Below are 14,627 nucleotides of genomic sequence, written 5' to 3' on the forward strand. Positions count from 1 at the left end.
TACCTTGCTACAGTTCTGCTTTTACTGTTACTAGAACAGGCCAGTATGTCTGTCCATTTCTTCAGTAGTCCCCTTTCTTACCCGGTTTACTTTCTTTGGTTCCAGGTGTCTATGGCAACTGTGGCCTGAAATTTTTTTACAAGTATCTTTGCATATATACAGTCACCCTCTCCCCACATGTGAGGGAACTTTCCAAGACCCCAGTGGCTGCATAGAGCCATAGTTCCAAATCTATTATGTACTAGTTTTTGTTACTGTTTTTGTTTTTAAATTTTATTTATATGAGTACACTGTAGCTGTCTTCAGATACACAAGAAGAGGGCATTATCCCATTACAGATGGTTGTGAGTCACCATGTGGTTGCTGGGAATTGAAGTCAGGACCTCTGGAAGAATAGTGAGTGCTCTTAACTGCTGAGCCATTTCTTTAGCTCCATACTGTTGTTTGATAAACACACATTCCTATGAGTGTTCAACCCATACAACAACTAATAATAAATAGAACAGTTATTATAATGTTCCACAATAAGATTATTTCTGGAATTTTCCATTTGATAAGATTAGACTCCAGATAATGAAAAGTAGGCAAAGAGGTAGGTAGGGGTGGTGGGTGTGTGTGTGTGTGTAAACATGTAACTATTATGGTTTATATATTTTTAGAGTTAATCTATTTTTCAGGTGATTTGATATCATTTAATGCAGAGTACCAACTTAGTATTTTACAGTAGCAAAGATATAATGGGACCTTCTGTAGTACTATTTCCATAGTTAGAAAGATTACAGTGCTTATTTATTTCAAAGATTCTGATTTGAGTAGGGTGGGATGAGTTAACACAAGCTAACTGTGCAGAATTGAAGACAGGAGCCGAGGAAGCCATGTGTGACTGCACAGAGTGGGCTAGGTCCTGTGTAAGGGTGTGTTGGTGACATGGGCATGGTGGGGTGAGGGCACGGGAACTGGCAGAGCTTTCCTTTTGGTGATGCTCAGCAGTAGTGTGTGTTAGAACTAACACCTGCAACTTCCTTCTTCCTCCTTGGTAACCACAACCTAAGGCTGCAGCCCTAGAGACCTCTCTGTGAGACCAGCTGGCCCCACCCAGCGCTGTGCCTAATAGAAGCCTGGGGGTTCTGAGCTGTTTTTACATCTGGTGCTGTCCCAACAGAGGATGCACAGCCCACCCAATCCCAGGCTCTCTATAGGCATGTGTGTGTGTGTGTGTGTGTGTGTGTGTGTGTGTGTGTGTGTGTGTATCTGTGTGTGTGTGTGTGTATCTATTTGTCTGTCTGTCCTGTCTTCATTCCCTCATTGCCCCAGTCATGTCTCCAGGACCAAGCTATGCAGAATGAGGTGGTTGGAGAATATTGTGGGTTTATCATAATCCAGAACGGGGCTAATTCATCAAAAACTCCTTGAAAATGTGTGTGACTGATTGACTAACGCCATTCATATAATCTAGAGGACAGAGGGCATAAACATGTGAGGATCAACAGCAGTAAGCCTAGAGGCTCCTTTCTACTTGCTAGGTTTATGGCAGTGCGCAAGCAATCACCTATGTATGCCACAGTCTCCATATTTGTAGTGTACGGTTGACAGGAGAACAGTCTGCCTCACACGATGATGTAAGAAGAGGACCTCAGTGTGTATGAGCTCCTTACAACAGAGATCAGCACATAGTGTGCCCCGTCACCAGGAGGTAACTCACACTGTGTCTCCTCACAGGCCTCCCTAAGGTTCCACATGGATTCCTGTTTGCTTTGCATTTTGTCTGGACTGTCTTGGTTTCATGATTACAATCATCATCTAAACATAATCTCCAAACCTTTGTCCCAAGTCTGTCTTTCTTAATCATGAATTCACCAAAACTGAATAGAAATACAGAAATGAACCTGACATAGTATTTCCCTGATTGAACAAGTAGATCAATGAAATAAACAACCCTTATCAAAAGTTAAAGCCCTCGGTCTATAGCAGTCACTGTAGAGTTGTAGTTCTCGGGCTTGTGCCCCAGGCCTTCATACATAGTCTATAGCAGCCAGTATCTGTTGATCTGTTGGTCTCAGACCTCTGCCCAGGCCTTTGTTCCTCCCTGTCTCCCACTCTCTTGCCCAGCAGCTCACAGCCCAGCTGACTTTCATACTTCGCTACTTTCCTTATGGGATATTTCTTAATTTTTCCTCTTGTGTTTCCATTGCTTCTACTCATGCTCTTTCTTTCTCTCTGATCTCAGACACAGTCCTTTTCTGTTTGTCTCCCCTGTGCCCTGGTAGTCTGCAATCTATCATTGCTTTTTACTGAAGCCACTCACTGATTGCTGGGCAGTGGTGGCGCATACCTTTAATCCCAGCACTTGGGAAGCAGAGGCCTGGTATCCTGCCTGTTTCCCTTATAGTAAGTATATCCTGTCTTACAGTTACATGGCTGTGTGTGTGTGTGTGTGTGTGTGTGTGTGTGTTTGCTGTCACTGTCTTTACTGTGTGCCAGGTAAGAAGGGTCTTATCTACTCTGGGCTGCGGTGTGACCTACAGTCCAATACTGTGGTAGTAAATAGAGAGAAAACAGGAATAGATGGACTATGGAGGGTTTCCACTGCTCTTTGACTCTCAGGGCTTGGGCTTTGTTAAATCCCGTGCTACAGACATGTGTCTGTCTGTCTCACTAGTCTGGAATGCCTTGTGTTTCGTTTCTTTTTTTTTTTTTTAAAGATTTATTTATTTATTATATGTAAGTACACTGTAGCTGTCTTCAGACACCCCAGAAGAAGGCATCAGATCTTGTTACGGATGGTTATGAGCCACCATGTGGTTGCTGGGATTTGAACTCCGGACCTTCGGAAGAGCAGTCCGGTGCTCTTACCCACTGAGCCATCTCACCAGCCCAATGCCTTGTGTTTCTTTGGAGCATAGTCCAGGCATATGGGCCTGATACACACTTGTCCCAGTGACAGGGCCCAAGAGTCATTGAAGTTTCACTGCAAAATACACAGTTCTTAATTCTTGATCTTCCTTCTTTCTTCCTCCCTCCCTCCCTCCTCCCTCCCTTCCTTCTTCTCCCTGCAATATTTTATTTAGTCATTTATTTTTGTTATTTTTTTTTTGTAACAGGGTCTCATTATATAGCCAAGTTGACTACAAAACTCAATTTTCCTGCCTCCTTACACATGTGTACTACCTGGGATTACATGTGTGCACCACTGTTGTAGTGTTTTGTTTCTTCTTCTTCACTCTAAATAGTACAGAAACAAAATGGACCATTTTAAGGTTGCAGGCCATTTTCTTTTACCAGTAAAACTTCTTTCCTGGGTGATTTGCATGTTGTATAACTAGTATTTGTGTGATCGGTGCAACAGAAGCTTGTGTTAGAAAGAAATCTACAAAGTCAATATGAGATTTGTGCCCCCTCTGAACACTTAAAAGATAATGTGTGTTTATGAAGAGTTTTTGCAGTGGAAATGTACAAAATTAATCTGCATCTGCTAATGAGAGCTTCTGAGCACATTTCTAGGCAGTAAGCAGAGGCATTTGCTAGCCTCTGCCATAAAAGTCACAGTTCAGCTGGTCAGGGAGGTCACAGTGATGGCCCTAGGTTTATCACACACACACATTATGCGATGGAAATACTCTGAACCTCTCTAACAGATGCACTGACAAGTGTGCATTTTACATACACATTTTATGCAAATGTGTATACATATTTAAATTGTAAGATTAGGATGTTTTGATTGAAGAAAAATGCACTACAAGCTTAAAACATGACAACTTTTTAAAGTTGTGTGAGCATCCCATTAGGGTTTTATACATTGTTTCTGCCTATGTGCATGGGAATATGGATGCCTGTGTATTCACATGTATTTAGAACAGTCAGATCACAGGATCGCATTTACTGCCTGATGTTTTGTTCCATTGTTTGGCAAAGTCTTGTATGCATTCTCTGCATTAATTTGAATTGATTAGCTTCATGTGTTAAATGGCCTTGTTTGTTTGTTTGTTTTTTACTTGTTAATTGATTCTTTGTGAGTTTCACACCATGCATCTCAATCCCACTCATTTCCCCATCCTTTTGTGTCTGTCCTTCACCTTTACAAAACCCCTAAAATAAAGAGTACACAAGCAAACAACAAAAGCAAAACAGTACATAGAAAACACCTCGTCATGGAAGCTACAGTGTGTCACAGTGTGTCCTACAGGGTATCCCTCTGTCATGGAAGCTGCAGTGTGTCACAGTGTGTCCTACAGGGCATCCCTCTGTCACGGAAGCTATAGTGTGTCACAGTGTGTCATAGGGTGTGTGGTTCTGCCTGCAGAAACACTGTGGATCCGAACTGGAGAACGGGAACTCCTGAAAAGGAACAGGGCTGCAAAAGGAAACATGGGGCCCTGGCAAAATGTCTGATCAAGGCCCAGATTTTTATTGTTTGAACTGGCTTAAATACAAGGAAGGGTTCCCAGCATGCCCCTGAGTCCTTTGAAGTTGCCACAGCGGATCTCGCGATGATGGGCAGTTCTTGCAATGGCGGGCAGGTGTCGCTATGGCGGGCAGGTCTCACGACGGTGGGCGGTCCAGGCGGCGGTGGGTGGTCCGGGCGAACTGGGTAGCACTCTGGTATTCCTACTGGAGGGGGAGTGGTTAGTGGGGGTGGGAGGCACCAACAATAGGGTATCCCTCTGTCCACACATCTCCACTTATGAATGTTCATTGTAATGAGTCATTGGCCTTGTTGGAGATCTCTGGCTTCTGTGACACCATCAATGTTGAATCCTCGCTGGGACTCCTTCCAGTTATCCTGTTGTTGCTCTGTGTCATGGAGATCCTGCAGCTTTGGATCAGTAGGACTAGCCCATTCAAGCACCCCAACAGTCCATAGATGATGTAGATTTGGGGGGTTGGCCAACTCAAATCCATGGATCTGAGCTTGGGTGGTGGTAGCTGTGCTGGTCAGCCCACCAACTCTCCTTGATCTGCATCACCAGGGCAAGCTCTCCAGCACTGCACCAGATAGACCACTCAATGTCACCACAAGCTAGAGATATGATCAGCTCTCCTGCTCGAATGCTCTCAAGCCCTGCTACCTACACCCATGAGTCCAGAGCCAGCTCCACGGTGTTGCCCAATGGAGATGTGGGCCCCACTCTCCCAAGTACTGCAGCCTGTGAGGGGTTGGGCCAGCTCTTCTGCTCTCAAACTCTTGGGGCCTGGCTCAACTGCTGAGGGCTAGACTGTCGTCTGGTTTCCTGATGAAGGCAGTGAAGGGTATGGTGTCAGCAGTTGGGGCCAGAGCTACTGACTTTTGGCAGTTTAACACTTTCTTGCTGTTCTACAGCCAAAAGCAGTGGCTTCCAGAAATTTAACTCTCTTTCTCTGGGGCCAGAAGCTGGTGTCTTCTAGCAACTTAATTCCTGCTGATAGCAGCAGGGGATTAAGGAAAAATCTTAGTTACTTGGACTCTTTTTCTCTTTGGCTCAAGAGCCCCTCAGTGGCCAGGCAAGAGGCTTGGAGTTTGTGAACTTTTCGAGAGCCAGAGAGAAAATAAAAGAAAGGAAGAAAGGCAGGCAGGCATGTGCATACACACAGACACACACAGAGATACATAGACACACATATAGACACACACACACAAACACACATACACTGGTCAGGCCAAGCCACCTGTTTCATCAATGTCACAAGTGTGCATGCATACTTAGAGACACACACATATACCTACATATGTATTTATGTTTGTACATATAGATAGATGTATATACATATATATGTTGGGTGGATGGAGCAGAGCCCCAACAGCCACACTTTATTTCTTTTCTCAGCCTTTTTATGCCTTCTTAGACAAAAGTTCTTTATAAAATTATTCATAGATGAAATTTACACAAAAAGGGAGTTACAGAAGGATGCTAATAGTAAGTTCAAAACACATTTCATTATGTGAGCTCATCATAAGTTCAAAGCAACAGTTTCACATAGCCTCGCTTTACCATGCACATCTGTGGCCTCATCCTTGGACCTGCCCTAGAATGAATGTTTCTCCTTGATCGCACATCTCTCTCAAGCCTATTTCTTTTTTTAGCACAGTGTATGAAAGTTCATTGTTTTCCTTATTATGCAGCCTTTCCTTACTATAATGAGGAGTGGGCACACTCTAGTCTTGATTCTAACTTTATTACATCTTTCTGGCAAAACAACTAAATCATCTCCTTATACTTTATTCCTAAAATTATTTGCATCAAATCAGGAATTCTATAAAATTATTAATTCACCTAAACAACACTAATTTATGAAAGTTCATCTTGTCGATTTGCAGGAGATTTGCCCAATAAGGTGGGCTAATGCCCAGGACTCATAAGACTATGTAATACTGACAGGAAGGAAGGGTGTATCCCTTAACCATACCTTTGCCACCTTTGCCAGGTGAGCTGCAGGGCCTGCTCTCCAGTCAGTGTGGGCCAGGGACAGCTCCCCTACTTTCATGACTTAAGGGACCAGCTCTTCTGTGCTTTCACCCTTGGGGCTGGCTCCCCTGTACCCTACTATGCTGCCCAGGTGAGGTGCAGGGTCAGTCTCTGTAGGGCTGCCACTAGTAAGAGATGGGGGCAGCTCTCCATATGCTGCAGCCAGTGAGGGGCACGGTCAGTTCTGCACCACCCCTGGGCATCTACATGGTCCTAGGTGGCTACTCAGACCAGAAACGTTCTCATGGGCTCTGGTAGTAATGTGAGCCATGGACATCAACACTGGCCCCTGCTGTCACATAGTCATGGAGAGCAAATCTATAAGCAAGAAGACCTATCAGACGCTTCATGGCCTCTGCATCAGCTCCTGCCTCTGGGTTCCTGCCCTGCTTGAGTTTCTGCCCTCCCTGCTTTTTGATAATGAACTTTATATTCATTTTTTTCCTCACCAAGTTGCTCTTGGTCATGGTATTTATTACAGCAACAATAACCCTAAGACACTAGCCTTCATTTAAAAAATAGTATATATTCATTTGTTCCTTCTTTATTATTAAAGAATCAACTCAAAGTTGGCAAGTGTAAAAACATCTTTGCTCAGAGGTTTCTATAAAATTCTAGTCAAATAATTTTATCTGAACATAATCCATATAGTCTTTCTCTTTTAAAAACATTTATAATGAAAATTTTCATCTAATTTCATGATCATTTGTAGCTGTGTACTTTGTTGAGTATTTCTGTTAACTCTGCATCTTTTTCTGGTAGAGCACTGTCATTTACTCTCTAACAGAAGTGTCTGCACAGCATTGGTGAATAGCTTCAAGCTGGGAGAACTGCCCATTTCCTGAAGTCTCAGTATGTGCTATCATTATTAAAGCTCTACATAAATATAGGGAAAGTTTGCCGTTAGACTCAATTGATTTCAGAGTTATAGTCTGATATAAATGTACCCATTTATCTCTGAAATTAAAAAAAATGGTATTTACAAATGATATATAAATTATCAAAATAATTATTTACAGGTAATATGTAAATTAACAAAAAGTATTTATAAGCAATCTGGAGAACTCGAGTAAGAGAAAGCCTAACCCAGCTCCTCCTCAGCATAGCCGCACAGGCCTGAGTGGAGCCTGTCGGTGGGGCCTAGACTAAGCGAAGCAGACAGCTGACCATGCCTCTTTCAAACACTTATTTTCATAAATAAATCGCATATGAAATAGGAATTCCTCTTTTAGCATTTAAAAGTAAAATGGCAGTAGAGTCTCCATATGAATTAGTGCAGAGAGATACATGAAGAAGCCAGGCCATAGAAAACTCATAGAAAGTAGAAAAGATGGCCGAGGGGTAAGGAGGTGGCTCAGCAGTTGCTTGCCCACCTCGTGGCATGAGATGAGGGGGTTTGGGAGGTGGGGAACTCCAGGCTCCCACATAGGAAGCTGGCCATGGTGGTGTACACCTGTAATCCTAGCATTGTGCAGACTATGCCAGAGGATGTCCAGTCTGTAAAAAGTCCTGTGGAAACCAACAGAGAAGCACACTGTTCTGTTCTCATTTGTGCTGCTGTGATGAACACTGACAAAAGGAAGCTTAGGGGGAAAGGATTTACTTGGTTTATACTTCCAGGTCACGGACTCTCATTGCGGGGGGGGGAGGGGGGGTCATAGCAGGAACATGAAACAGAAACCATGGGGAACACTGCTTGCTGGCTTGCTCATGCTCAGCTAACTTCCCTGTATAGCCAGGAGCCTCTGCCCAGGGAAGGAGACTGCTCAGCACTGCCTCTGCCCTGAAGTGCTGGAGTTAAAGGCACCCCCACCATGCCCAGCCTCCATTGAAGTTTTAATTTGATCATTGAGGTCTTCCCTTCCGATTTTTTTCTTCAGAATATGTCTCAACTGAATCTCTACTCATTTCTTGTAGTTTCTTTGCTTTATTAATGAGTTTTAGGTCTTGTTTTTCTTCCCGGGAGAACTTAAGGTAAAGCCGGGGTCCGGCTTGTACTCGGCACATGCTCTACCACTGCACTACATCCCCATGTTTGCCACCCAGCTCTTGTAACTCACGTGTTATTCTGTGTCAAGCAGTAATGGCTCCTCCCCTGACCTGAGTGGTTGTACTTTACCTGGTGGATGTTGAAAACATCAGCATGATTCAAAAGTTAAAGCAATGTGTAAAGAGACAGACAGAGGGGTCTCCTTGATTTCCATATTTCCGAGCACCTCTGCTCACTGTTATGTAGTACCGCTGTCCTTAGCCTCTGACTGATCCTCCTGTGTTTCCTTTACAGAAATCAAGGGACAAACAAACACTTGGTCTTTACCTGTGATATATATATATAGTAGATTTTTCCTGTACACTATAGGCTCCTTTTAGTCTTTATACATACAGTTTCTGCTGTATAAAATTTTTTAACCCAGCTTAATTAAAATGTTTTTTAATTAAATCTCATTTGTATTTAAACCATAGTTCAAGCCCTATCCTCCTGTTACATAAAGCAGTTGACCTGTGCCTTTGCCCTGTCGCATACGGTTTTATCTTCTTAACATATAAATGTTTGATCCATTTTGAGTAGATATGCTGTGAAGTACAGATCCAGTTTTGCCTTTGAGATCCATTTACAAGTTGTCAAGTTGTCCCAAATATGCTTTACTGAAAAGCCGTCTTCTCCTGGGAACCGAGATGCTGTCTCCATCTTACTAACTCTCCATTTTGCCGTGCTGCTTAATTATGAAAGGTTAACACTGGGATTTAATAGTTAGCGTTTGTTTTTCAGCATTCTAGAGCTTGTTGGATTTTTTCTACGTGACCTCAGTGTTGGAGTTGGTCTTGTGCACTGTGTGTCCAGATGCTGAGTCCTGTGCTCCAAGGTCAGGATGCAGTCTGACCATGGGCGTGTGTTCACCAGTGTGCTGTAAACAATGCTCCCCAGAATCTCAGACTGGATAATAAAAAGCTAGAGCTGTGGCTAGGCAGGAGACAAGAGGAAGGCAGAACTTGAGATCAGGTGGGCGTTCTCATGTAGGGAGCAGGAGGAGTAGGGAAAAGGGGAGAAAGGAGGTCACCACGGGGCGGGATGGACCATGAGCACGTGGCCAGGAGAAAATCGCCCCGAGGACACACATGGAGCAGAGCAAACACAGCAAATCTCAGCCTGTAAGTAACACGGGGCCTATGGCCGAATATAGGTTAGACTAGCTCAGAGCATGCCCAGTGTAGGCTTATAGCTTGTAAATGAAAATGCCAGCTTTCTGTGTCCTTTATTCAGGAGGTATACAGGCTAGAATGAGGCAGAACCCCATAAAATTACATCCATACTACAGATCAACTTGCCGCATACCAAAGGGGATAAAACTTGTTTGTGTTTTTATTGTGACACATTCAGAGGATTTAACTTGGAATTATTAACATTTTTATGACTTCCTATCTGAGAAAAAGTCATCTTCACCATTATCAATGATAATAAAGTCTATTTATTTGGGTATACTAATTTTATATTTTGCAAACTTCCTAAATTATTTTCTTTGTACAAATTTTCCCTAACTCTGCATACATATATATATATATATATATATATATATATATATATATATATTTGTATCATCTGAAAATTGAAGTTTTTTATTTTTTCATCCCGCTTTTATGCCTTCAGTTATTTTCTATAGATTAAAAATACTTTAATACATACTATTAAAATTACTGTAGAGAAAATAACTAAAGGCATAAGATCTGGAAGTTTAAAAAAGAGGAAACATTAAGAACTAAAGCTGATAAACACGTATCCCTTTCCCTGACCTCAGCCAGCAAATAAGCCTCTTCCATGGGGCCGGATATGCATGCCTATTATATAAAAATGTATCGTGTCAATTTAGTGTTTCAAAGTTTTTGTCAGATAATTTTTTATATTTCAAAGTGGTTTTAGCACCTTAAAAGATAATCATATTTATCTCAAATAGTTAAGATTGTTTCTAGCCCCAATAGAGAGTTGTACTGAGGATTTCACATAACACACAGTTTAATAACCCTGGACACTCACACTAGGGAAAGACACACAAGAGATCCAATAGCTCAAGGAAGGAAAGGGATGTCTTACATTGAGATGTAAGATGGTCTAAGCTAAGTGGGGCCGGGCTAACTAAGGTCTCTGAGTGTAGCAGGTTAGTGCATGTATTAGACAGAATAAAGCCTTAATTTAGGAAGCAGACCTACTGACTCACAGAACCTCAGAGGAGGCTCTAGATGGGACCTGAATCCAACAGAGGCTCTGCACTCTGAGCAGCTCATTCTCTGTGGAAGCATTAGTTACTGTCAACTTCAACAGACTCACTCCTGGAGTAAGCCAGCCTAAACTGATGTCAGTGTGGCACCGTCCCTGTGGTTCTGCTTTTGTTTTGCAGGTTATTGTGTTGCATATTGTATCATCAGCAGGGTTAAATAACAATATAATAGCTTTAGGGTTAAATAACAATATAATAACTTTATGAGGGAGCTACCCCTTGTCCTTAGCTTTATACTCTACTCTGAATTATGCCATCTGCGAATTATTTATCGGACTTCTAAAGGCCTGGTACTTAATGTGGTTCTTTTAAAGTTTTCTAAAAACAAGACAAAGCCAAAACAAAAACAAACAAACAAAAAAAACCATTTAACTATGAGAACTTACATGGAAGTAACTTCAAACTTTCAAGACAAGAAGGAAGAAGTTTGAATTAAGAGCCCTGGAGAGACAAAAGATTATTAACTTAAAAAATAAGTTTTCCACTCAAAGGAATAAGCAAGCCATTGCCTTTTTGAGCCTCTTTCAACTCTCTGGAGTCAGTTTGCCCAGATATAGGCCCAGACCTATGAGTAGTGTTTCCCACGTGGGTGAAGGAGGGTACCTTCCCTTCCTGGGGGACATTTAACCTGGGTTTTCAGTCCTCTGTGCCTCTTTGTCACCTTTCTGATTGCTCCTGAGTGTCCCACTGAAGCAGGCTTGTCAATTGAATTAGCGTGTTTATTGCCCTAGTTAACTGTGATGCTACACAGTAACATTTTCTATTTCCTACGGAGCAGGTTAAGGGGGTCTCGTTTGCATTCAGCAGGAGTGGCCCTTTTGTTACTGAGGCCTGTGGGTTGAAACTCTGACTAGATCTCAGAGACGCAGACCCCTCCTCTGATCAGCCTCGAGCCTTCTCTCCTGCTCACTTACCATTCTGCCTGCTTTACTTCCTGCCTGCTTTACCACTGGCCCCTCTTTAGCTTTCTAACATTATGGAAACACAGTGATGTGCCACGTGGCCTCTTGGCTCTGCTTTTAAAATTGAGCATAGTACATTTGTGATTCATCTGTAGTATTGCATTGCGAGAGCTCATAGCAAAACATTTTATAAAAATAATGAAATACATTGAAACACAATACAAAGAGCTCAGATGCCACCAGAAGCATCTTAAGAAGTTGAACTTCTATACACATATTTAAGTCTCTGAAAAGCTGACATAAAGAGAAAATCATGCAGAAAAGAAGAGGAGAAAGAGACAAGGACACATTGGCTAAAAGGGAAAAAAAGAATGAGACCTCTTACCTGAAATGATGTAACCAGAAGACATGTCACACTGCGTGACCGTGAGAGCTGTCCAGCTAGCATAGTGCAGGCGGGCATGAGTTGACTGAATCCTCACCAGTCAAACCACTCTAAAGACAGGGGCTACAGTAAGGTTTTCAAGAGGAAGGATGGGATTCCAAATAGAAAGGTAGAATGAGCTCCAGAAACAACTGGGCATAGGTAAATATAAGAGCTCCTGGTGAGTGTAAGTCACTTTAGAAAATAAGTAACAGAGGTAAATTAGCCCTATATATATTAGATATATAATATATGGGAAATGTCTGGTGATGGCAATAGAATAAAAAACCTAGGGGGAAATGAAAAAATATATTGCTGCAACATTCTTCTCTTTAAGCACAGTAGTGTCATATTACTCGATAAAACAGTTCCAAGTGTGTGCTGTAAACGCCAGTGTGAGCTATATAAAAGTTTTAAAGTAAGTATAATAACGCCAGGAGGTGGTAGTACAAGCCTTTAATCCCAGCACTCAGGAGGCAGAGGCATGTCTGAGTTGAAGGCCAGCCTGGTCTACAGAGCAAGTTCAGGACAGCCAGGGCTGGTCATACTGAGAAGCCCTGTCTCAAAAAAAAAAAAAAAAAATGTAGCTGTAATAAAAAGGTCTGTAGAGGAGATAATAAGCACCCCGATTATAGATGGAAAGTGGGGGAAGGGGAAAGGAAGGGAAACCTATAGGATAAACAGAAAACAACTAGAAAAAAACTATATTTTGAATCCCACCATATAAAGAACTACAATATGTATAAATGTCTGTAGCATGCCAGTAAAAAAAGAGAGATTTTCATATTAAAGAGTAATACAGGTTGTACATGGTTCCTACCAAAACCCCATAAAACCTTAAGTATGAAGATGTAGGTTAAAGGTAAAACGGAGGGATGAACTATCCTGTACCAGGCAGTGCAGTTCCAACTTCTTACCTCCTTCCCCTCCTGTCCCCTCCCCTTCTGTCCTCCCCTCTCACCACCTTCTCCTGCTCCTTTTCCTTATTGAGTTGGGTCTCACTATGGAGCTCTAGCTAGCCTTGCTCATGCAGAACTAACTCCACCTGCTCCTGCCTCTGAAATACCATGGCCTTTGCCCTTCCCCCTGGCTGTCCCTTGGTATGTCCCTAGCTACTGACACAGTTGACACTATCACATATCCTTATTGGACACTGGATAGCTGTTACAAATAACCTGTTAAGAGTTGGAGGTTTTCTGTCAAGAAGAAGGAAGACCAAAGCTTGGATACTTCATTCCTCCTCAGAATAGGTAACAAAATACCCATGGAAGGAGTTACAGAAACAAATTTTGGAGCTGAGACGAAAGGATGGACCATCCAGAAACTATCCCACCCAGGGGTCCATCCCATAATCAGCCACCAAACATAGACACTATTGCATACACCAGCAAGATTTTGCTGAAAGGACCCTAATATAGCTGTCTCTTGTGAGGCTATGCCAGTGCCTGGAAAAGACAGAAGTGGATGCTCATAGTCATCTATTGGATGGAGCACAGGGTCCCCAGTGGAGGAGCTAGAGAAAGTACCCAAGGAGCTGAAGGGGTCTGCAACACTATGGGTGGAACAAGAATATGAACTAACCAGTACCCTCAGAGCTGCATATGTCGGCCATCACTGGAAAGAGAGGCCCCTTGGTCTTGCAAACTTTATATGCCCCAGTAAAAGGGAATACCAGGGCCAAGAAGTGGGAGTTGGTGGGTAGGGGAGCAGGGGCAGGGGGAGGGTATAGGGAACTTTCCGGATTGCATTTGAAATGTAAATGAAGAAAATATCTAATAAAAATTTTAAAAAAGAGTTGGGGGTTTTCTTATGCTTATTTTGTGCCCATTTTTCGTGTTTTGCTGTAGATTTGTAGTTCTTTAAGATTTAGATATTGCCTGCTTCTCGCATCTGCTGGCTGTACTGGATTTTCTTGCTGGTGTACTTGGTGATGTTTGCTGCAAGGTTGTTGTTTACTGTGCATCTGTGGAAGCCCAATGGGTCTGAGTGTGGTTGAGGCTGCCCTCAAAGAGGACCTCCAGTGGCTGCCGTTGGCTCACAGGGAGAGAAGCTGGTCTCAGCACCTTTCCCTTGAGGGCTGGGGCTCGGCCAAGGGTGAGGTGACTACATCTGTTCATCTTGTTGCAGGTGAGTTGCTTAGCTTGGTGAGAGCGCTCTTGCTTGTGGCTTCTGCCCTCAGAGTGACACAAACCAGGTAGGGCCGGGCCTCATGTTTCACCCCTTGCCATCAGTCATTGTTCTCAAGATGGAAGAGAGCTTCTTCCCTAATCTCCACACTGAATTCAGACAAAAGTAATCTTTATATTCAGTAAGTTACTCAGACATTTAAAGATACAATTGGTAAAAATAAAACTAATGTTTCATTTCAGTCTCTTATAGTGTAATTACATATGTATTATATGTTGTCTTTAATTTTAGAGCAAAAACAAATGTCACAAGTCATTCCTTTATTTAAGTTTGGTATTAGGATCCGGGAAGCCAGCTGACTCACCCTGTGTTAGTTCCTCAGGACTACTCAAAAGTCCTTAGACAGAGTTCGGCCCTCGTCACATTAGCCCCTCAAAAGTCCTTAGACAGAGCTCGGCCCTCG

The 14,627-nt window shown here is 42.7% G+C and overlaps 1 protein-coding gene across 1 annotated transcript in view; it reads left to right on the forward strand.

Moving 5' to 3' along the window:
• Window positions 1-14,627, forward strand: part of Ccdc172 (coiled-coil domain containing 172) — a 40,009-nt gene that overhangs the window by 23,290 nt on the left and 2,092 nt on the right. The gene's annotated exons all lie outside the window — the stretch shown is intronic.

This window comes from Mus pahari, chromosome 1 (genome assembly GCF_900095145.1).
Source record: "Mus pahari chromosome 1, PAHARI_EIJ_v1.1, whole genome shotgun sequence".
Lineage (NCBI taxonomy): Eukaryota > Metazoa > Chordata > Mammalia > Rodentia > Muridae > Mus > Mus pahari.